This window comes from Podarcis cretensis (genome assembly GCF_951804945.1).
Source record: "Podarcis cretensis genome assembly, chromosome: 8".
NCBI classification, from domain to species: Eukaryota; Metazoa; Chordata; class Lepidosauria; order Squamata; family Lacertidae; genus Podarcis; species Podarcis cretensis.
The window spans coordinates 63,933,111-63,957,623 of record NC_137177.1 but is presented as its reverse complement, the minus strand read 5'-3'; the positions used below and the strand labels follow the sequence as shown (position 1 = coordinate 63,957,623).

The window sequence follows — 24,513 nt, the reverse complement described above, 5'->3', positions numbered from 1 at the left end:
TCAGGGTCCATCTGAATGCTTATTTCCCAGATCAGTCACTAAAATAATCTGCAGGAGCATCACTGGTCATCCCTTAAATTTGTGAGGTTCATCTGACATGCACATTGTCCAACAGAGATTGAGCAGGTGCCTTCTATTTTAATCTTTAAATGTTTGCTGGAAACATTTCTATGCCACCAGGCTTGTGCACACAATTAAGTGAAAAAATATTCTGCAGTCGTTATCTGATAATCTGTGAGGTTAAGTGTGTGTGTGTGTGTGTGTGTGTGTGTGTGTGTGTGTGTTATTGTATAGATATAATCCCTGTAAACGGATTTTTAATTTATTTTTAGGAAATGCATTTTCCCCAAATACAAAATAAATTCTGCTCAATCCTGATTTTTGCTCTATCCAGCCTGACCTTGGACTGTTCTGAGATGCCTCATGCCTCAAAAGACCAGCCACTCTTCCAACAAGCCTCTTAAATTGAGATCTTTCCCAGTCTGCATCTGTATTGGAATTATTTTAAAATTTTAAAGATGTTGTTTTCTCCCCAGGGATCCTTTGGGAGGAAGGGTGAGATGTAAATGCAGCAAATGCATAAGTAAACAAACAAACAAACAAACAAACAATAATCAATGAACAGAAGTTATCTGGGGAAGGGTTGATAAGAAATTCTACTGTGGCTGCTAAGACCTACACTGGCTCCCAGTACGTTTCTGAGCACAATTCAAAGTGTTGGTGCTAACCTTTAAAGCCCTAAACGGCCTTGGTCCAGTATACCTGAAGGAGCATCTCCACCCCCATCGTTCTGCCTGGACACTGAGGTCCAGCGCCAAGGGCCTTCTGGCGGTTCCCTCCCTGCGAGAAGCCAAGTTACAGGGAACCAGGCAGAGGGCCTTCTCGGTAGTGGCACCCGCCCTGTGGAACGCTCTCCCACCAGATGTCAAAGAGAAAAACAACTTCCAGACTTTTAGAAGACATCTGAAGGCAGCCCTGTTTAGGGAAGCTTTTAATGTTTAATAGATTATTGTAGTTCAGTATTCTGTTGGAAGCTGCCCAGAGTGGCTGGGGAAACCCTTCCAGATGGGCAGGGTATAAATAAATAAATTTATTATTATTATTATTATTATTATTATTATTATTATTATAAAATGAAACAGGCAGGGTATGCATGGACCACTACATTCTGGGTTATTTGGTGGTGCAGGATTCATTGATGTTGACTGCCCTCGCTCCTTCAGGCTTTATTCAGCATGATTAGGACAGACCTGAAGCCTTTGTTTACAGGATGTTGCTTACCAGAGGTCCTCACCATCTTCATGGAGGAAAGGGGGAGTCATCTCTAGTCATGGTTACTAACCACAATGGTTATGCTCTGCCTCCATGGTCAGGGGCATCAATGCTTCTGAATCCCATTTGCTGGAAACCGCAGGAGGGCAGAATGCACTGGAGCTCGAATCCTGTTGTGGGTTTCCCATTTCAGCATCTGGTTGCCTATTGCGAGAACAGGATGCTGGATGAGATGGGACCTGTTTGGCTTGACTGAGCAGACTCTTCTTACGTTTGCCGCTCACCTATCTGAGGCGGGACCAACTGTGGAGAAGAAATTACAGCACTGGGAAAGGAAGCAGTCAAGAAGAGCAACTGAGAAAGATAAATGCTTCGTCTTGCATCCTGGGAGTGCCACCAAGGTCCTGAGGTATCCGAAGTGACAGTATTTAACTCTGTTCACTGGTGAGATCTGACAAAACCAAAGGGAAGCCCTTGGCGTGTCACAAACATGCTTTCATTGACAACACGCTGCGATGGCTTTTCTGACTCCACCATGCAGGAAGCCATTAAGGAGAATACTGCGTCTGACAACTGATTGATTTTAAGCAGATCCCCATTAAAATGGACACAAAGGAGGCCCCCCAACAAAGGCTGCTAAATGTCTCATGTGATGTGAGCAGCCGCAGGAGAGCTGGCATGAGCTGGCCAGAAATCCCAAGTTTCAACTTCTCAGTTCTTACTCCGACTCTTTCCCTGCCACCTTTTTAAAGAGCACCAATAGATCTACCTTTAAATTGCTTTAGTCATCAGGTGGTACTACACTGAAGTTGGCACACGGTCAGGAAATTCATTGAAAACAGTGCAAAATAACACGGCGATTGGCAATGCCCCACAAACACACTCAGTCCTGTTCCTTTGTGCATTGTGGTTTCTAGATATTTATTGCATTTACACCAACCCTTTCTCCCCAAAGTGCTCAAGGTTCCCCTGCTCCTTATTTAATTCCCACGACAATAACCCTCTGAAGTAGGCTAGGATGAGAAGCAGTGACTTGCTTAAGGTCACACGTAGCGAGCTTCAGGGCCAAGTAGGGATTTGAACCCTGGTCTCTCCTAGGTCCTAGTGCAATACTCTATCCATCACACCACACTGGCTTTTATGCAGGGTTTATCTGGAAATTCTGCATTTGTATCATTTGAATAGGGGGATGCAGGTGGCACTGTGGGCTAAACCGCAGAGCCTAGGACTTGCCGATCAGAAGGTCAGCGGTTCGAATCCCCGCGACAGGGTGAGCTCCCATTGTCCTGTCCCAGCTCCTGCCAACCTAGCAGTTCGAAAGCACGTCAAAGTGCAAGTAGATAAATAGGTACCGCTCCAGCGGGAAGGTAAACGGCGTTTCCGTGTGCTGCTCTGGTTCGCCAGAAGCATTTTAGTCATGCTGGCCACATGACCCAGAAGCTGTATGCTGGCTCCCTCGGCCAATAAAGCGAGATGAGCGCCGCAACCCCAGAGTCGGCCACGACTGGACCTAATGGTCAGGGGATCCCTTTACCTTTACCTATCATTTGAATAGTGCAATGTGAATAATATTAACAAGTTTGACTGTTCCTGAGAATTCAGGCAGGGTGTCTCTCCATGATGCATTTTATTTATATAATTTAAAAGATTTTCACCCCATCCCGCATCCTTGCCAGCCCCATGGTGGGTTGCAAAATAAAACACACAGCGATACAATACAACAGAAAAGATAGAAAATGTTGCAATTAAAACCATTATAAAATCCCTGTTAAGGGCAGGGGGAACTAAACAGTGCAATTTGGATGTATGTCTCCTATTCATCTGTACAATGTATATTCTCCTTTCCAATTAATTCAGCACTCAAAGTGTTGAACAATGAGAAGAACCATTTAGAAATGATTTCTCTCTTTTAAAATAGAAATGCTTGACATAAAATGCAATGGCAGCTTAGCATAAGCAAACATCATTCCCCCGCCCCTGAAATGCATTTTTTTTTAAATACAAACTTGTTGGAACATAAAGATCTTACAGTTCAATCTTATGCAAGTTTATTTAGAAGCAAATTTCCCTGAGATTAGTAGGATGACACTTGAATAGAGTTTCAAAGCTGCAGTCAATAGAAAAAAGCCATATTTGCATTAGGCATTTAAAACAGGATCATATCTCTTTCAACAGTCACTGCTTCCCTAAAAGAATTTTGGGAACTCTAGTTTGTTCATCCCCCTCATTCCCCTCCCACAGCTACAATTTCCAAAGTGGTACAAGAATCAACCTCTCTATACAGAGAACTCCGGAAAGTGCAGCTCTGTGAGGGGAACGCTAGTCTCTTAGCAACTCCCAGCATCCTTAGCAAAGCACAGTTCCCAGGGTTCTTTGGGGGAAGACATGACTCTTTAAAGTGCTATGATGCTGGTTTAAACGTGCAATGCAGATGGGGCCACATTCCCACAGATTTGCTGAGGCTTTGAGGATGTGAAGACATGGGCAAGGACCTTTCAACATGTGGGATATAAAGCTGTCAGTCAAGTCCAACATTCTGAGAGAGTTGGTCAGTTGTCAGTTGGTCAGTTTCTGCAAGGAGTGTTAACTGGTAACTGCTCAGATGCCGTCTTCTCATGACTCACTACTATCTAGTACAGTGGTACCTCGGGTTAAGAACTTAATTCGTTCTGGAGGTCTGTTCTTAACCTGAAACTGTTCTTAACCTGAAGCACCACTTTAGCTAATGGGGCCTCCTGCTGCTGCTGTGCTACTGGAGCACGATTTCTGTTCTCATCCTGAAGCAAAGTTCTTAACTCGAGGTAATATTTCTGGGTTAGCGGAGTCTGTAACCTGAAGCATATGTAACCTGAAGCATATGTAACCCGAGGTACCACTATATATAGTTTATCTGTTATGTAACCTAAGCCTGCCTTCAGGAACAACTCTGTAAACCTGAATGAATCTGATAGTAAAGTAGTTTATGTTAATATGATTCAGATTCATGTGTGTTTTCTTTATGAGGGACAGAAAGGGATTATCAACCAGGAAGGTATAATTATTGATAGGACTGAAACGAGTTAGTAACCCGTTTGTCTTGTCGCTGCATAAACTCAAACAGGGGATCGTTTAAACTCTGCTAAATTATATAAACATTCCCACAAGACAAGTGCTTTGACTAGGGGCAGTTCCAGATGTTGTTGGACGCCAGCACCCATCAGCCGTGATGATTTGGCTGCCTCACCTGAAAGAAAGATATTGTAGAGCAGGGAAAGGTTCGGAAAAGAGCAACCAAAATGATCGAGGGGATGGAGTGACTAGAACCCCTGGAGTCTCTCACTGCACAGAGACTGGGATGATGTGTAGCAATACTTTGGGGGAGTGATGTGTTTTTGCTCTGGGTTCCCTAGGCGCTCCAAGTGTCCCTTTGAAGGGAAGCAGATTTCAGCTAAATGGTAGGAGAAGCCTCCTAATGCAGGTAGGCCATGTGTGGTGCAGAGGGTTAGAGTGCTGGAAGAGGACCCGGGAGAGGCCAGAGTTCAAATTCCCACTTTGTGGCCATGAAGCTCCCTGGGTCACCTTGCGCCTGACCCTGTCTCTCTCAGACAAACCTACCTCACAGGGTTGATGTAGAGCTTAGATGAGGGAGGGAACCACATACGCCACCCTTAGCTTCTTGGAGAAAAAGGTGGGACAGAAACATAATTAAGAGTAATAACAGTTAAGGGTGGGCAATGGTTTTCAGAACAATGTCTCTATCCCCTTGGGGGACACCACCCAGTGGTGGCCAGAGGCAAAACTGGACAGAGCAAGAATGCAAATATTAGCTTTGTACAGCTGGCTAGTTTCTACATGCATTCACAATCCATCCTCCACCTAGGCAAGCAAGAGTAAGTATCTGTTCCAGGACCTGTCCCAGTCAGGCAAACACATGCAAGAAAGATGCAAAGCTGGGCTGGTGAGGGGCATGGACTGAGAAGAATGGGGCATGACTCGTGGAAGGCCCTGAGGGCCAAAAAGAGGAGCCCAGAGGGCCACATTTTGCCCTGAGTCTGAGGTTTCCCACCCATGTCCTCAAGGCGGGAGCAGAATGCCTTGGGATGTTCGCTGGAGGTATTTGAGTGGAGGCTAGGTGGCCATTTGTACAAATCTATTTTGTACAAATCAGACCACCTCAGTGGGAGAGCTGCAAAGCAGAGCTCACTATTAGCTCTGCTGTGACCATTAGGCCTCCCCATCCTTCAGCCATCGTCTGGGAGCAGCCACTCCATCAGGCTGCCTCTATGGTGGGAGAGGCAGGAATCAGGAGGCTCATTGCATCAGCTTTGCTGGTGGAGGCCCAGCGCCATCAGGTACCCCCTGCCCTGGAACTGTGCCGGCTGGTCATTATAGGAATAACTGTGTAGAAACTGGTTCCTGAATTGTGGTTGTTATTTTCCTCTTTCCTCCCCATCCCTTTCTCCTTGTGTGTCATGTTGTTGTTAGTTTTATTGTGAGTCTGAGGGTTAGGGATTGTCTTGTTCTGATTGACAGTACATAAGCCACCTTGGGAGCCTTTCTGGTGGAAGAGTGGGCCACAAATGCTTCAAATCAATCAATCAATCAATCAACGATTTATAAGCCCCACTGTCATTGCAAATGGGGTGGATTAGATGACTTCTAGGGCCTCTTCCAAATTGCAGCCACACTTGGATCCCCCCCTCTTCGAAAACACACACCGGAACTTATTAGCACCAGGTCAAGCAGCCCTCTGACTCTGAACATATTTATTTGCCTCCCCTCCTTCCTCCCGTCTCCTCGCCACTTTCTAAATCAGGAGAGAGATCAAAGAGTATGCTGGGGGCTTTCAGCTCTAAAACATCCCTTTCATGTCCTAATACATGAGGTTTAGTTGGAGAGCTTTTACGCAGAGGAAATATGCAGTTGGCGTGCGCACGAGAGAGAGGTTTGATAGTGCCGTGCCCACCAAAAGCTTAAACATGCCTGACTGGTTTTTATGGGCGGCTGTAAATTATCCTTCCCATTTTTACCTTTCTGATGGGGCGAAAGGCAGCTTCCGCCTGACTGGTGCCCATCCCGGTCCATCTCTTGCTGCAACACAGGTGAGGCTGTCTCCCGTCTCCTGAACAACGGCAGCAAAGAGAAACAAGATGTCTTTGCCGGTTATAAATTTAACTTTTCTCTTATTAGTCTGGGCCAATTAGGACACCCCTGGGGTTCAGCCGAGGGCCGGCATGCAAGCCTGAAAGCCTGATTAGCCCGGGTCTCTTGATACTTGTTCTTGGTAGTAAACGCTGGCACATATAGTATTGATTTTCATTTAGATATCTTAATGTTTCCAGACAATCTGAGCAGATGCGAGCTGAACTCAGATCGGCAAGAGCGCTGGGCTTGCGAGCGGCCCCCATTTTTCTTGCCGTTTTCTTTCATTTTTCCTAAACTTAACTGATTTGGAATCGGGAGATATAAATGAAAAATGCAGAGCAAGCCTATCAATCACGGCATGTGCAAACATTGCCGCTGCCCTCTCCCAACATCCTATTACCACCGGGTAGTTGGCTAGTCAAACAGGGATAAAAATTACACCGCAAACATCATAAGTTAGGCTTGATTTGTTGAGCAAGAGGGCTGACAATTCGGCAAGAGTTATATACCTCAGCCCTGCTGAAAATCAGCCTTGTTATGGCTCTGGTACGTCTATAAAGATTGTTCATTTCATATAAAACAGCTACCTGCGCTGAAAGGCTTGAAAGGAAGAATGATGCTGGTTATAAATATAGGGGAAAATCTATTTGTCTGGCCCCCTTCGCGCTGTTAGCAAGTCAGCCACAGGAGCCCTTTGCGTGGTTCCTAGGCAGAGAGGAGGGAGTCATTCCTGTGCCACCTTCTGCTTTCCTCTCCTGGCCCCGGACCGAAGCACACAATCCCTCTTTGTCATGTAAGATAAAGCAACAAAGTGTGACCGGTGCCACCGTGCCGCGCTCTGCCCACCAGGAGCACGTTAACGATAATGAAAAGAGGGAGCGCGCCTTGTTCAAAACGCAACACGAGGGCGAGCCTGTCTGTTGGCAAAGGCTGGCCGAACAGCTAACGTCATCACAGATAAATGGAAGTTATTAGAATTGGTTTGGATGGCTTTTTAAAATAAAAAATAAAAAATGGGAGAGACGACACGGTTGCATCCTTTTAAAGAGACGGCATCTGGCTTGGCCAGTTTCAGTTTTTTTCCAGGCTCCCGGGCAATTAAAATGATTAACACCCCCGTTCTCATCACCTTTGATTCAGGGAAGTTCAGAGCAATCTGGATGCACCGGGAGGGGCAATAAAGGGAGGGTTAGGTGGGAAAGGCCCAACTCTGCTCATTGATTTGTGCTTCTGAGTTTCGCTTTCTCCTGAATGTCAGAACTGAATACTGGGGGTCACTCAATAGAGTCTGAATATACAAACTGGCCATTCATTTTATTTGCTGGCAGGGGGCGGGGCAGACTAGGTGCTTCCTCCAAAGCCAGGAAAAAAAGCAAGGTATAAATTTCAGGAGAATTGCAAATAAATAAATAAATAAATAAAAATCAATATGTAAACAAGCTCTGCTTTGTTTTGTTTTGGGGTTTTTTTGCTAAAAAAAATATGGTCCTGGTAATTAACCTTATTCGTATCACAGGGAGCTTTAAATAATGTCATCTGTTTTACAGTGTTCCACACATAAATTATGCAAATGGATCGAATTTGCATAGATTTGCTTACGTCACATAAATTTGCTTCTGTTAGTTGTGAGCTGGAGAAATGAACTATTTATAGCCCCTATGAAGGACTGTGGCTCAGCAGAAGAGCATTTCTTTTGCATGCAGAAGGCCCCAGTTAGGGCTGGGAGAGATCCCAGTCTGAAATCCCAGAGAGTTGCTGTTAGTCAGAGTAGAGAATACTGAACTAGGTGGACTTATGGTCTGACTCAGTGTGAGGCAGCTATCTGTTGGCAGAGATCAATATATAGTTTACATTTAAGAACCATATGTGTAAGAGTTTCCACCTGATGGTCTTCAAATAAGCAAATTCTTTCTCCTTCCACCATTTGTTTGTATGTGATGCCAATAAAAAGGTATGTTCAGACCCGACTCCCTGGAAATGAAAAATCATGTTGAGTCTCCCTGTGGCTTCTGAGATATCTATTTTATTGTGTTCTGTCTTTTTTTAAAAAAAGTTGTCTGTTGTATTTTTAATAACTTTTTAAAAAATTACATATGTGTTTATTGTCCTGGACAAATTTAAGAGGAATGGAAGGATATAAATTTGATGATTGATTGATTGATCGATATAGATAGCTGTGTTCCTGGGATTGGCTCCAATGTGCAAACCATAGTTTACAGGGAGTCAGTGTTAAGCCTTCGCCAGACCTTGAGCTCCAAAGTTATTAACAAGAACAAAAACAAAACACTTGCAGGGGTGATGAATGTGGATTGGAAGCCATAAAGCAAGATTCTTGTGTATACCAAGAAATAAAAACACATCTCTGCCCTGACGGTCTTCATTTTAAAGCATTTTCACCTTTGCATTGTTCTGGTGACAGCCAGCAGCCCAAAAGATTTAGCAGCCATTTGAGGAGAGAATGGAGAGAGGGTGAGAGACAGGGAAAAAAACCCCAAACCCACTATCTTGAGTCCTGGCTCAAGACTGAGCCAAAGGTTTGACTGTCTACAGCTCTAGCTTCCAATTTGAAAGGGGATGATGACAAAATGGCCAAATCTGGGGTGAATTTCAATGGTGGTGGTGAAATTAGATTCTTGCAATGGAGGGGCTATCCTTAAGGTTGGTCTGGTTGGCCTTCTGGCCCACAAAAAAGATAATTCAATATAAATAAATGAAAAAGGCTTCCTAGACACCAACACAATGACAGCAATCAGTGTCAATAGAAAGAGACTTAAATAAATCTAGTGATGCTTGAAGAATTTGATCTTTGTGGATTCTGAGAGAAGTAGACCTGATCTGCATGTCCCAATCTATTGTGTAAATAGGAACTTAGCTTTATGCCAGTTTTTGTAGTTCCCAAATGTTCTGAGGCAATTCTCAGCCAAAAAAGTGTGTGGAAATATGTTTAGGAACTCATTTTTTGAGAGAAAATGCCATCAAAATATGTATTCGAATGTAATTTTTCATGCAGATGCAGAAAGGAAGAAAGAAAATAAAGAATGAAAAGAAGCGGCAGATTAATGAGAAATGGAATGGAACAGATTTATGGGTCAACACATGTGAAAGCAACATAGATTAAAAATAGACCGATCCATCCATCCCAAAATAAAACAGCTGGAGCAGCAAAAATAAAACCACAGGAGGCACCCAGTCCAGGTCAAGTGCTTGAACAAGAGCATTTTGACTTCAGGCCTACAAATTGGACTGGATCAGATTATGTGTTTTGGATTGCTCTTGTATGCATAGCAGAGAATGAGAGCCTGATGCCTCCAAAACCTAAGTCCTACTACTGCCCTGTTTACGCAAGGACAGCACAAGGATCTCAGCTTGATTATGAGTAGGCAGCATGGGTGGTCAGTTTCCTGGTGGTTTAGAAAACCCTGCCTTGATCTTCCCCGGTGGTGAAGGAGGGAACACAATAGCAGAGCAACTTAGCTTTTTATAAAGGCCTTCTCTCCTGGTCAGGTACCCTCCAACATTCCTTTGATTAAAATAGGGACATTTTTCATTCCCTCCCAATTGACCCTCCTCAACCCCCCTCACTTTTTTTTGTCCCCACCCCCCACAGAGCATTTTCTATCACTCCGCCCCACTCCTTCCTTCTTCCTCCCAGGGTGGCCCTGCCCTCTGCCTTATTCTCAGAGCTGGCACATCACACAGGGCTGGACCTCATTGGCACCAGCCCCTCCTCCTTGTCTTTCCCCATTCTCTAGAAGCCCCTATGAGCAGCCCAAGGGAGGAGGCTGGCAGAAGCAGCCATGGGGAGGCAGCAGGATGCTTCCTTGCTGCCTTCACTGCTTGGGACAAGCACCAGCTCATCCTCCTCTCTGAGCTTGGCAGCAGCAGCACTGACGGGAAACAAGGATACTTTAGGATCAAATCAGAAGCTGGGATGGCTTTTGTAATTCTGAGACTGTCTCTGGAGAGTCAGGACACTTGGAGAGCATGCCTCTCCCAGGTTGGCATCTTAACTACCCTTGTTGCATTTGTGGAGAATAACGAGGAAGATAATGTGACAGCTTGACTTGGAGGCATGGTGGGGCCAGCAGACCAAGGGGTAGGTGTCCTGAGTAGGAAAGTGATGTTCTCACTCTCCGCTGTCTATAGAAGATCAGCTTGAAATTTATCTGTAACCCCACCCACTCAAAGTTTCCTGAGGAACGATCTCACTGATTGGGTAGGAACTTTCCCTGCTCTGCACACAGGCCTTTGATGAGGTTTTCACCCCATGCAATATTCAGCACAGTCTTCCTTTCCCTTCCTTTTAAATCGTACTCTATCCCACATATCCACTGCAACACGGCGATCGTAGCCTTCTCCCTCCCACCCCAAGAGATTGACAGTCATATAATCTCTGTGATACTCTAAGCTTCTTCTGAATTAGGGAACATAATTCCCAGGGGATGCCTGAAAGCAGAGGCAACACATCAGCCGCTCCAGCCATTACTGTATATTACATCACTCTGAAAGTTTAAACACCAATAAAGGCTGAGATGAAGGTAATCACCCATCATTTTAATATGCAAATCATGGTGCTGAATGTCCAGAAAATAAGTCCCATCAGCACCAACAATCTCGGGGACAGCCTCAGATTTTATAGCTTTGGTCACCATTAAATGAATGGCCATTTAATGTTTTTGCTAGTATATGCCTTTCCATGCATATGCTACCCTAATCATGTATTTTTGGACACTTGGCTGTAGAACTGTGCTGCAAAATTTGGGACAGTGCAAATTTTGAATGCTAGTTGTGCTTTGTTTTTGTGTATTCTTTTGGAAAGTACAAGGCTTGCCTTGAAATGTGAATTGAATCAAGTTTCTCCCCCATCCCTGGTACTGATGCAGGTTGACTCCTGTGGTTTGTTTCCTACATTAATTTAAAAACAAAAACAAAAAACCAAACAAGCTCTGATGCATGATTCTGAGCATACTCACCAGTCCATTTCTGAGCATAATTCAAAGAGCTGGTTTCAATCCACAAATATCTCCATGACTTGGAGTTTGGTATCTTGAAGGACTGCTTTTATTCTGCCACCTGGCCAGGGCGAAGGCCTCTTATATACCTGCTGAGATTGACAAGGCATCTGACTCTCACCTGAACCTCATAACTCTCCTGTCAGGTGATTTGGTCTGCAGCCACAGTGTGGAAATAAAGGATGAGATTGCCCACCAGATACCAGGCACTCTACTATTCAAATTAGGCTCCAGTGTTTTCTCAATTAAGTAATCAATTTTAATCAAGAATTTAAATTCTCAAAACTTTCTTATTTGTTAATTCGAGCAAATAAACTACTGCTCTCACTTCATTACAAACAGTATTTCTACCTGCAACACACTTGAGCAAACCTGCTCATCTTCTTTTCACAGATATTTTTTTGCCATTTGCAACTGTAGCCGCCTTGATTAGTTATCATTTAACTTCTTGGGGAAATAGCATCACATGCCATGTGCATGGAAGTTGCTGAACCAATTAACGAACTAGAAGGATTACTGCTAATAGCACCAGTTTTCCTATAACTTGATATTGCTAGATAGTTTTGATGAACTGCAAAAACATGTTTAGTTTGCTTTCTGTTGCCACCCTGGAACTTTTCTTTATTAGTGTCATTTTGTTTTGTATGATTCCTTGCAAATGAAGGAAAACAACTTTTCTGCTTGATAATATAATTTTGTTGATAATATAATTTTGGTTACTGAGAACAAACAAGATTGTACAAAAGCAAGATTGGGAGCAGGCCTGGCCAGAACATAGGTGTCCTGACTGTGACAAAGGTGACCTGTGTGCTTGCTTGCTTGATTATCAGCTGTTGGGAGCCTCAAGGTCCCTGCTCTCCCTTCTGATGGTCTTTGTACTGGACCTGGAGACTCCAACAGAGAGCATTCCATGTCAAGAAGGAGAACAAGTGGGCACCCTATCAAATGACAGGGCAGGAGCTACACGGAGCAGAGCCTTTTCACTGGTGGTGCCCATTGTATGCCTCACTCTTCCCAGACCTGTTCTCTTTTTGGCCTATATTTTGGAGCTTTATAATTTAGGAAGACTTTGGAAGAACTGGTTGACAAGTCTTATCAGTCACTGACGTATAAGCGGATTTTATTTGTTGCTATTCTGGGCTTCTGGTGCACCAGGGTTTACACCAGCATAATAGAGTTGGCCAGGATGCCAGAAGGGATACAATTTACGAGCTTTCTCCATTATCTGCACAGCAGGGGGTGTTCAGTCAACAGTGCAAAGGCTGAGCTGAAGCGTTCCCTGCTGGTTCCCTGCTTTCAGCAATAGGGGTTGCTGTTTGGTGGTACCCAATTGGTTAGCTCTCAGATTCTAGAGCTCCCTATTGCTGGCTCTTAGGTAATTCACTGAATACAAAGTCCACTCATAAAACACAGTGCTCATTCATAAAGCAGTAACATAAATCTCCATTGCTACATATTGGGTGTATATTTCAGAGACTGAATGTACAGGTTTATGGCCATGCTGTAGTGTAGTGATTATGTGACTGTGAATAAAAGGTGGCTGGGCCCATTGTCTTTAGGTTGGGGGGGAGAGGTGACAAAACTGATTTTCAATAAGTCCCCCCCCCTTTATTTCCATAATAATTCCTTGAGTCTGTACTCTGAATAGTGACACCAGGGACCTAGAAGGTGCAGGGCTGTCAGTCCAACCCCTGCACAGTCTCATCAGGGCTGACTTTAAGGCAATTGGAGCAATTCTGCCAAATTGGGCCTGGCGTGCTGCTCCTAAGGGGCCCCCCGCACCAGGGCAATCTAGATGGATTTTATTTATATATGTAAGATTTTGCAGACTTTGGCTGTGAACTAGGGCCCTACCAAAAAAAATAAAAATAAAAATCAAGTTGTGCCCCACTGCTTCAAAGTAGGCCCCACTGGCTAGCCCTGTCTCATAGTTGCTGGGCCTGAGTTGCCCTGCCCTTGCATGAAGTCTTGGGTTTGCAATTTTGGGAGAGGGGAGACTGCCCACTGGGGAGAGGGTGGGCTGGTAAGGCCCCCTAGATTAAAAGGCCCTAGGCTTCAGCCTACGTAGGCATACATAAATCCAGCACTGGCCACATGAGATCACAGATTATCTTGACCTGAAATTGCACATGGATGTCTTGGTTTTTATGGGGCAGTTGACAGGTAGACAAAGCCACCTAATAGTTTTATAAATGTGTATAAGACTGGGGCATCATAGCAGCAGGCTCAGCAGGCTCTGCCTTCCTGGAAGGCGGTGTATGTGTGTGTGTGTGTGTGTGTGAGAGAGAGAGAGAGAGAGAGAGAGAGAATTCTAAAACACCACAAATCCTGCAGCCTGCAGCACTAAACACAAATACACTTCATTTGCAGAAGCCTCGAATCTGAGTGCCAATCACTTGGTGGGTACATGAAACATCAAACTCGTCTACACAAATACTGTATTGCAATAATCTCTTGCAGAGTGAGAATCAAGCAAATCCTTATTCCAACTCGAGAGATGCCTGTACATAAAGGAAAGAAATGGCCACTAGCATTTGCGGGGTGTGTGTAGTAGATGAGAGCCCCACCGATTTGCCAGTACATCGGCTCTTTTTCCATTCATAACGGAGCAATAATTCTCCAGCCCATGAATGGGTCTTTTGTTGCCGAATATACCTGGAAATTGTTTGTTTTGTTGCTCCAGTTCTTGAGCCTCTGTAAGATGCCCATTGATTTTGATTATTTACAGTTTTACAAGGCGAATGGAAGTAGGCACCTGCTGTGAGAGAGATCAGAGGGTCTTGCTCTCCTCAAGGCTATTGCCTTGTTTAATTCCTCAGTTTAAAGTCTGCGAACTGATTGCGTTTTCCTCTGTTTGACACTTTATATTTCACATTTCTTTATCACATCATATTGTACATACTGTATGTTAAAGACAGCTGCCCTCTGAGAACCTGGCTTGTTGTGTCTTGGCCTTTTTTTATGAGCTTTTGGTGTTTCTGGTGACTTAAACTTGCCTTTTAATAACAAATTAGGGCCAGTGTGCTTTTTTAATCCCAGTTTGATAAGCGTGGCCGGGGAGCTGGACAGCAATGATTGCCTTGTTTGATCTCTGCTTTATTTATGCAGCCAAGGAGGGAGCAGAGCAATCATATTTACTATTTCCTTTTCTATTGACCATTTAACTGTAACAGTCTAACTGTAGTGCTTAGGAAGACCTTGCTCAGACCAGGTTTCAAAATGGCACAGTTTGCATATTATTGCCTGCAATGGCAGTGAGTGGGTGAGGAAATGCATTTCCTTGAAAATTAAAAGAATCTCAACCTTTTAGAGTTGGAGGACTTTGGGAGTCATCTAGTCTAGCCTACTCTGCACTGCAGGATTCGACTAGCTTTTGCTTAAATACCTCCAGCAGAGGAAAGTCCATCATTTCCTAATCCAACACTGCTCAACAGTTCTTATTACAGCAGTACCTTGGAAGTAAAACGGAATCCCTTCTGGAAGTCCGTTCGACTTCCAAAATGTTCAGAAACAAAGCATGGCTTCTGATTGGCTGCAGGAAGCTCCTGCAGCCAATCGGAAGCCACAGAAGCCCCATCAGACGTTTGGGTTCCAATAACTTTTGCAAACCAGAACACTCACTTCTGGGTTTGCCAGTATTTGGGAGCCAAAACGTCCAAGTATCAAGGCGTTTGGGATCCAAGGTATGACTGTATTAGGAGTATTCTTTATTATGGCATGTGGTTGGTACCAAGGAGATATAGATATAAATTCTGCACCAAGAAAAGCTGAATTCTGCAACCTGCATACAACAAACTGAAATCAATTCTGCTTTGGACTTCTGAGTCTCCAAGTTCATTGGACACAATTGCTGGAATAGTAACAACTTGGAGGAGAAGAAGAAGAGTTTGGACTTGATGTCCTGCCTTTCACTCTCCTTAAGGAGTCTCAAAGTGGCTAACAATCTCCTTTCCCTTCTTCCCCCACAAGAAACACTCTGTGAGGTGAGTGAGGCTTACATTATTAAAGGAGAAAAATCTCAGAGTCTGGGACACCCGTTGAAGAAAAACAGTGTTCTAAGGCACCATGGCGCCCATGGGCACCGGGTTGGCAACCACCGTACTATATATGGTGCAGGGAGCATAGATGTCTTTTTCGTAAAGCTTGTTTTTCAAGGGTTGCATATAGTGGAGCAAGATGCGCTCAGAATCTGTGCCCTGAAGCAACAGAAGCCGGAATTCTGCTCCCTGCTGTTCAGTGTAGCGTTGGAAAGATGCTGCTGTTGTGCTTAGATTTCAGACGGGCAGCTAGTTAGCCGTGCAATTTAAGCATTACCTTTGTTACTGCCAGATGGACACGTAGGTTTCTTTGTTTTGTTTCTGGGACTAACGAAAAAGCTGCAATGTTCCCATTTTCAGCTACAGCCGACAGAGCAGAATGAAATGCTTTATGCACCACGTGTTGCTCAGCGCGGCACAAATGGTATTTATTTTTATCAAATGTGGCTTTCAGTATTAATTTCAAATACTTTGGCCACACAGGCATTTCTCTCTCCTCCTCATCTTTGTCTTTCCCCAAGCCCCCTTTTTCAATGACTAATGTTTCTGCTGTAAGCTTTTGTAGTGGAAGTATTGGGTGGTGGCAGATCAAAGTCCTCAGTAATTTTCATCTTTTCTTTATGAAGAAATGCTTGTTGTTTTTTTTCTGAGGCCGTTGGCATCCATCTGAATGAATCAGAAAGCAGGGATGATCTCAGCTCGTATAAATAATAAGGGTTGCCTTCTGTTAGGGATGCTTTTATGTTGGGGAAGATGATAGCTCGAGATTAACATGTTTCCAATCAAAGTTGCTAAGTGTTCCCCCACGTGGGCTCTTTTGAGCAGGGAAGGGTCTTCATCTGTTGCGATGGCCAAGGCAGGATGAATCTCAATGGAGGCCTAACACCGTCTGGCTTGGGGAGGGGGGAGCCATCTCCTGTGCTGAAGGCTGCTGATTCAAATGCCTGAGTGCTGATGTGGTTCTATTCCAGCAAATCAGCATGCTCATGCTTCTGAAAGTGTGGCCATGTTTCTTTAACATAGGGAGATATCCCAATGATATGCCATACAGGGGTATATGTCAATGATGCATATGCCATACTGGACTAAAATAGTCAACTGGATACCCATCCCCATCCACCCAGGAATCACCTGCTGGATTGCAATGTAATTTCTGTCCCTTTCAGAAAAGTTCCATCACTGCAGAGCAGATCCTTGTGGTTTTACGGCCTAAATCCACTGTTGTCTATATTTTCATGTTGTTTATTCATTATTGCATTGATATCTCTGCCTTTCCTCCAAGGATTTCAAGGTGGCACTGAAGGTGGTCTCCCCCTTCCCCCCCATTACATCCTGCTATCTTGTTAGTGAATATGAGATCAGCATCAATTGGGAAGCCTTGAGATAAGACACTGATTCTGCCTGAGCTGAAGGGCAATATGGTGTCCACACCCCCAATCTAGACACAAAAGTCAACTAGACTGGAAGTGAAGTCTTCCTTCAACACTGGTGATGGAGCACCATTCTCTGCTACGCTTGAGCACAGAAGACTGGCTTTGAGAGTTCAGATAAGGTTGTGCAGCATGCACATCTCTGTCCTGAAACACCCTACAGCTTTTCCCCAGCCCCATCTGCCTCCTTCATAGCCTCCAACCGTACCTATTTTCCTGGGATATTCACAGAACTACAGAAGCCATCCCTGCTTCTGATTTGATCCCAGATGAGCTAGCACTAGAGCTTGGAGTGGGGCCAAAAGACACACACCCCAATTTTCATCAGGGGAATGTGGGAGTGTATGCTCCCTGTGCCTTAGGGTGTAGCTGGACCCATCTCGAGATGGAATTTCAGGTGGGAGTGATCAATAAGGATAGGAAGCAACCAGGTGTCTTCACACAGCTCATCAAACTGTGAGACTCATTCCCACAGGAGACAGTCATGGTCACCAACCAACACAGCTTCAAAAAGCAAATTCTTGGAGGATCGGGAGCTTTTGATGGCTATTAGTTATCATGGCTGTGCTCTGCCTCCACAGTCAGAGGCAGTAATGCTTCTGAATACAAATTGCTGAAAACCACAGGAGGAGAGAGTGCTCTTGTCTTTGAATCCTGCTTATAGTTTTCCCATTGAGGCACCTGGCTGACAGCTGTGAGATCAGGATACTGGACTAAGTGGGCCATTGGCCTGATCTAGTGGGCTTTTCTTGTGTTCTTAGATAAGTGGTTCTGCTTGTGAGTTTTGCACTGGGGCATTTGGTTGGCAGCTATGAGAACTGGATGCTGGGGTAAAAGGTCCCCCTTCGGTCTTATTCAGCATGCTCCTCTTATGCTCTTATGTTCTTAATTCTCAAAGCCCAAAGTCAGGGTGACAGGAGAGTGCTCAAAGCGTAGCATTTCACTGTGGCTTTAATCTGCAGGACTCGTAACTGCAGTGCTCTGAGGAGAGCCTGGGCATGTAAACGATGCTGTTCTCATTTTGTGTGTGACAATTGTCAAGCTACCTCTCGGGGAGCCAGATATTCTTCTACAGTAGGTGTCCTTTGAATGTCGAAAGCACGAAGGTCAGGACAGGCGGGCAAGTACGACATCAAACATCGCGTTATGAGGGGATGACTTTGGAGCAGCTGGTTCCCTTCCGTGATGAATGAGAATTGCGGCAGTTTTCAAGAGACCAACAGAAGGCGAGCAGGGTCCTAATCAGCTATAACATAGGTAGTAAAGATCTAAGGAGACCAGAGCCTTTCCAAAACGGCGGACTTCTGTGGGCTTTGGATTCAGTAATTACAGTGGTGACAGCTGGACTGCGGGAGGACATGACTGGAATAGGTGTGAGCTCTTGACATATGGCACAAGCAAAGTCTTGTCTGTCAGGAAGAAATCAAGAAACTAAACTCCAGCCCCCAACCCCAAGGCTGAAGCTGCAACAGTGTCTTATGCTGTTCTTATGCACAAAATTGGTGGGAAGCCAATGGGGTCCAGGAGATAAAATGTTGGGCCCTGTCTGCTCCATACATTTAGAATCATAGAATCATAGAGTTGGAAGAGACCACAAGGGCCATCGAGTCCAACCCCCTGCCAAGCAGGAAACACCATCAGAGCACTCCTGACATATGGTATGATGTCAGTATGATGTCACCCTCAATAGTCATGGCTTCCCCTAAAGAATCCCAGGTACTGTATTTTGTGAAGTGGGTTAAGAGTTGTTAGGAGACCCCCTGTTCCCCTTGTTGTTGTTTTGTTGTTTAGTCGTGACCAGAGCACACCAGGCACTCCTATCTTCCACTACCTCCCGCAGTTTGGTTAAACTCATGTTGGTAGCTATTCCCCTTACACAGCTACAATTCCCAGAGTGCTTGAAGAAACCCAGCCAGTTGGGTGGGGTATGTATAAACAAACAAACAAATAAACAAATCCCTGAGAAGAGGGATGATGGTTGGGTACTTAGACTCCCCATCTGCACTATATATTTAGAGCAGTTGCTATATAAGTCCTCCAAATTCCTGGCAAGATTTTAGAGCATCCTTCCCTAGCCTGATGCCCTCCAGGATTTTTTTGGGACTTCAGTTCCCATAGTCCATAACATCTGGAGGGCACTGGTTTGGGAAAGAAGGTCTGTTCCTGGACTAGACAAGGGATCTCTTGTGCATCATGTTGTGAAAGAGAGACGTGGGGTGTAGTGGTTAGTATGTTGAACTGGGATCTTGGGAGAGCAGGGATCAAATCCCCACTTATCCATGAAGCTCTCAACTGGGTGACCTAGGGCCAGTCACTGCCTTTCTCAGCCTAACATACATAAATAAAGCTGAACTCCTGAAATCACAGCTTCTATCTTTGGTTATTATATGAATATACTCATGGATATGCTACGAGGACATCTTTTTAGGTCAATAAACTGAAGGCGTATGTAGCACAAGGTTGGAGTTTAATGACAGAATTCCATACTGGCAATATAGAATATATTGTTGTGGGCTAAAGAGTTGCATATGTAGAGAGGCTGCAGAAAAGAAATGGTTGGAGTCATACTAGATTGCCTTCTGGAGCATAAATATCAGCATTAAATAACTTTGGGTGCCTTGTTTCCTAAAAAGATTAGTAGCTCCTCTCCACGTGATAAATTGCATGAGAGTTATGGTCCGCACCAGTCTTCATACTGCATTATTCTGGTGGGTTCTAAATAACCATATCCAAATTATGCTCAGCAAGCTGGTGGCAAAGCTTGCAGAATCCAGAAAGCCGAAGGGCTGTTTCTGCGTCCTGAATTACACCCTCTGTAAACAGATTAATCTCTTCTCTGTTTATGTTGGGCAGAAATTATTCTGTAATATTTCTTTTTGTTTGTTTTTAATCCTTTTATTATATCTAGAGAGGGGTGGGTGGGATTTGATTCAGTTTGTATTTAAAGGCAAATCAACCCAATTCACACTTCCTGAAACGATGCCCAATGAATATTCACACATCCCCAAATATTGGAATTCACACGTCCCTGCATATTGCAATGCACTTCTTTGTCCAAGTAAAGTGTATAAGTAATGCAGGTTCTAGACGAAGTGTGCACCCAGATGAATATATTAGTGAAAATAAGGTCCAGAGATGCATGGCATATGGGGAAATTTCTTGCCAAAATGTGCACACTAGGCAAAATTGATTTTAAAAGTATATATTAGGAGAAATTCAGCCTGAAATGCTGATGCGTTTTCATGAAGACTTAAAAAAAATCCCCATGGAATTTGTGGAGTGATATGGAAATGTGGGAAACTGAACCTAAAATTGGAAAAAGGAGAAACCGAGAGAAAGTGAAGTTGACAGATTTATCCATCCCTTGTGAAGTACCCAGCAAATTTAACATGTGGTTGAAATCTATGCGACAAGGTGAGCTCCCATTGCTGTGTCCCAGCTCCTTCCAACCTAACAGTTCGAAAGCACACCAGTGCAAGTAGACAAATAGGTATTGCTGTGGCGGGAAGGTAAATGGCATTTTCGTGCGCTCTGGCTTCCGTCACAGTGTTCTGTTGTGCCAGAAGCGGTTATGCTGGCCACGTGACCCAGAAAGTTATCTGTGGACAAATGCTGGCTCCCTTGGCCTGAAAGCAAGATGAGCACTGCAACCCCATAGTCACCTTTGACTGGACTTAATTGACCAGGGGTCCTTTACCTTTTACCCAGCAAATTTAACCTGTGTTTTGTGGGAGAGTGGTGCTGTCACACTAGAGCATGAGGTAGAATTGAACACACTTGCTCATTGGAATGGCCAGTCTAACTGTCCAACATTCTCCTAACCAGGAAGCATTAAGGAAACCCTCCTCCTGTCGCTCATCAGCGACTGGCAGAAAATGATTTTTGAGAAGCAGCCAAGTCAAGCTGTGGAAATCATTTTGCCCACTGGGGGAGAAGTGCATCCTGTACCTTCCCACTCGTTTTTTGGGATAGGGTGAAAAGTAAATCTAACTTCTCTCCCCCCCCCCCAACTGACTTTCTGTAAAGTTTATTTGGTGAAACTGCCCAGGATGTTGTTGTGAGGGTTTGGTCCCACCACCACTTTAGCTAGCTAGATTCCACTGGCTCTTCCCCCTCTTCTTTGCTAGGGTTTGTGTGTTTGTAGAGGGCTAGACCATACAATGGTTTTAATTAGGGAAGGCTGGATAAGGAACAAAATTCCATGCTGATTCTCACATCACCGACACTAAGTCTTTTCCATCCCATTTCTATTTTTTTAAGAGGAAGAAAATACAAGGTGCCTACTAGCCCATGTCAAATTCTATCTTTTAACGTCCCCCTCCCCTCCAAAAAGTGCAATATCATTTGCAGTGGTTAAAATGGGGTGAGTATTATTTATTTATTTCGCCTTTATATATTGCCTTTATCTTCCAAGGAGCTTGAGGTAGCGTACATGGTTCTCCTCCTCCCCATTTCATCTCCATAACAACCCTCTGAGGTGGGTTGAGCTTTTAGGTGGTGACTGGCCCAAGGTTGCTCAGGGAGCTTCATAGAGGAGTGAGGATTGGAACCCTGGTCTCCCAAGTTCTAGTCCAGCACTCTAACCATTACGCCATACAAGAACTAGGTATACAAGAGAGAGAACAGGCATGTGCAGTCATCACCGGAGATCACCCTGCCCTGCTGTCCATCAGATGACATCACAAGTGATGTCAGCAGGTGGGCGTGATTTGGGGGAAGTGGCCTTGTGGGCTAACTTGGACCTCCCTAGTGGGCTAGGACTGACTCACAGGCTGGAGGTCCACCAAACCTGTCCTGGACCATATATAAAATACAGATTTACATGGAGGTATATAGGACACATATGTAAGTCATGCGTCAAACAGACTCCAAATGCAATAAAAATCATATTGAAGAGTTGAAGAAATAAAAAAGCAGTGTCTTAGATGCATCTCAGTGGGGGTGCCATGAGCTCTGGGACCGACCCTGAATGTCTGAAGATGAACTGCACTGGAATGTGCCGTCCCTGTGTGCAATTTTTTTGCACACCACATAAGTTTGTATCAATTTTCTTTCAGACTACATGGTTTTATGTCCAGGTTTAAAAACAAGTGAGTGAATTTTTATGGCTCGCTTATAATGGAAATGTTGACCTTAATTATTGTAACGTGAATGGCTTGCCAAAAAATATATGGAATGTGGAGTAAATAATGCAACCATATAATTATATTTTGTACCATTATGGCGCATACAAACAGCGAGCTAATATTATGACTTTTAAATATGGAACATATGGAATATGGTGGGAGTCTTTACTACTTCTCTCTTTTTCCTTTAGTTGGTTTTTTTTTTGTGGGGAGGGAAAAGATAGCTCTTTTGAATCCTATTATTTCTAAAGAACACCCTCTCCCTCCAAGTGGCTGGACTTTTACAGAGGCGCTTTTATCCCTGAAAATTAAAATATTTTCATGTAATCAGTAAATTCCGTTAAGGAACTTTACCATGGCTATATTAAATGATAAGAATAACTGCTATTTTGAAATTCTGAACATCTTATAATTAGACCCGTAGTTAAGAAATGTTCAGAGTTAAGGCACATTAGAATGTATTCCGCAACATTGAGACAGCCCTGACAAAGAAACATTATTCTTAGATTTACAATTAATTACCCTTATGTCTATACCTTGCATTCAATTTGCATATCTTAAAAGTGCCGTAAATTTCATCGCACTCCCTTGTTATTTAAGATCATTCGCCTTGCTTAAAAGTTTTCTGCAGTGATAACTTTTGCTTGATTATGTAGTTGTGAGGTCAATAAATCTGGCTTTACTTTGCTCTGCAATGTTATAATTTTTCTTTGTGTGTGTGTATTTTCATTATTCTGCTCCTTGTTCCTTCTGCCCTCTCATTTATAATCCCCTGAAGAACCAGTAGATAGAGAAGTCTGGCTACAAGACAAAGTGAGTGGCCAGATTTTCCTGATGTTATCTTTTTCCCAGAACGCCTTGGAACTGGGTATCTGACATGTTCTATACATCTTTCCGGTGTCATTCTCATTAAACAAATACAACTTAATGCATAGCTCTCAAGGAAAGAAATTTCGGGCAATGAATATGGACTCTGCCATCACACCCCCAAAATCTCTCCTCTTCCTTTTATCCTCATCCTTCTCAGATGTTATTCATTTGGATTTGGGGTTTCGGACTTGGGTTTATAATTTGACATGTTTCATGGCTAGAGATGCATTTTGGTTCTCTGAGTTTCTTATTTTTCCAACCCTAAATTTAGTTCTACACATAGCTCCAGCAATATGATAAAAGAAGGAGAAAGAAATCCCCAAGATAATTTCTCAGCATTTTAAAATGAATTTATCCTAATAAACACATTTTATATGTAATTTTAACTTACTATTATAATTTTCCATACAATACATTTTTTATGCTATTTTCACTAATACAGGTATTTTAAAGGACCAGTATATGTATTTTGTATTTTGTACCTGTTACATGTCTGCACAAGTGCATTGCAAAATTCAGAGAAGTGCAAAATGTTTCAGTTTGGATATTGTTTCAGAAAGTGTGGATATGGCAGACTCTTCTTTAAATGCTAACCTCAGTGAATTTCTACCCTCAGTGAATTTTTAGGTAAAGGTAAAGGTACCCCTGCCCGTACGGGCCAGTCTTGACAGACTCTGGGGTTGTGCGCCCATCTCACTTAAGAGGCCAGGGGCCAGCGCTGTCCGGAGACACTTCCGGGTCACGTGGCCAGCGTGACATCGCTGCTCTGGCGAGCCAGAGTCGCACACGGAAACGCCGTTTACCTTCCCTCTGGTAAGCGGTCCCTATTTATCTACTTGCACCCGGAGGTGCTTTCGAACTGCTAGGTTGGCAGGAGCTGGGACCGAGCAGCGGGAGCGCACCCCACCGCAGGGATTCGAACCGCCGACCTTTCGATCGGCAAGTCCTAGGCGCTGAGGCTTTAACCCACAGCGCCACCTGCGTCCCTCCAGTGAATTTTTACCCATGGATAAAATCGGCATTGCCATCAATTAAAATGAAAGTGGGTGGTGTGGTTTTTTTGGAGGAGGGACATTCTTAGTTGGAACTCTAAAAAACATTATCTGATCTAATATGTTTATTACATTTATATCCATATTACACTTTCATTAAATAGTTCTCATGGCCATGTAAGGTTCCTGTTGGTTGCGACCAAAGGCCTGTTTAGTCTAGCATCCTCTTACCCACAGTAGGGAACCAGATAGATGTATCCAGTAAGACCACAAGCAGGACCTAAACATCCTAGCAGTCTCTTGGTATTCAGACATACCATTCAGCATAAAGCAAATAGTATTCAGTCTAGTATCCACTAATGGCCTTATCTTTCATGAGTTTATCTAATTCCCTTTTAAAGCCATCCATGTTGGTGGTAGTCACTACATCTGATGGCAGGAAATCCCATGAGTTAAGAGGGTGGACTGTATGAATTCTTCCAGGAATGGTCCCCTATCCCAGTGGTCTCCCATCTAGGTTAACTCCAGACCTGCTTAGCTGCAGAAAGTTTACTGCATCATTTGCTTCTGCACCAGGGATGGCCTTTCAGATGTTGTTGGACTGCAGTTCCCATCATCCTCTGAGATTGGCCGTGCAGGCTTGGGGCTGA

General features: G+C 44.0%; 1 long non-coding RNA gene across 1 annotated transcript; it reads left to right on the top strand.

The window, feature by feature from the left end:
* The first annotated feature begins 3,831 nt into the window (after positions 1 to 3,831).
* On the top strand, positions 3,832 to 4,246 carry LOC307222679. The gene is made up of 2 exons (XR_013841841.1): positions 3,832 to 3,913; positions 4,158 to 4,246. It is a non-coding gene; the product is annotated as an uncharacterized lncRNA (long non-coding RNA).
* Positions 4,247 to 24,513: the final 20,267 nt, after the last annotated feature.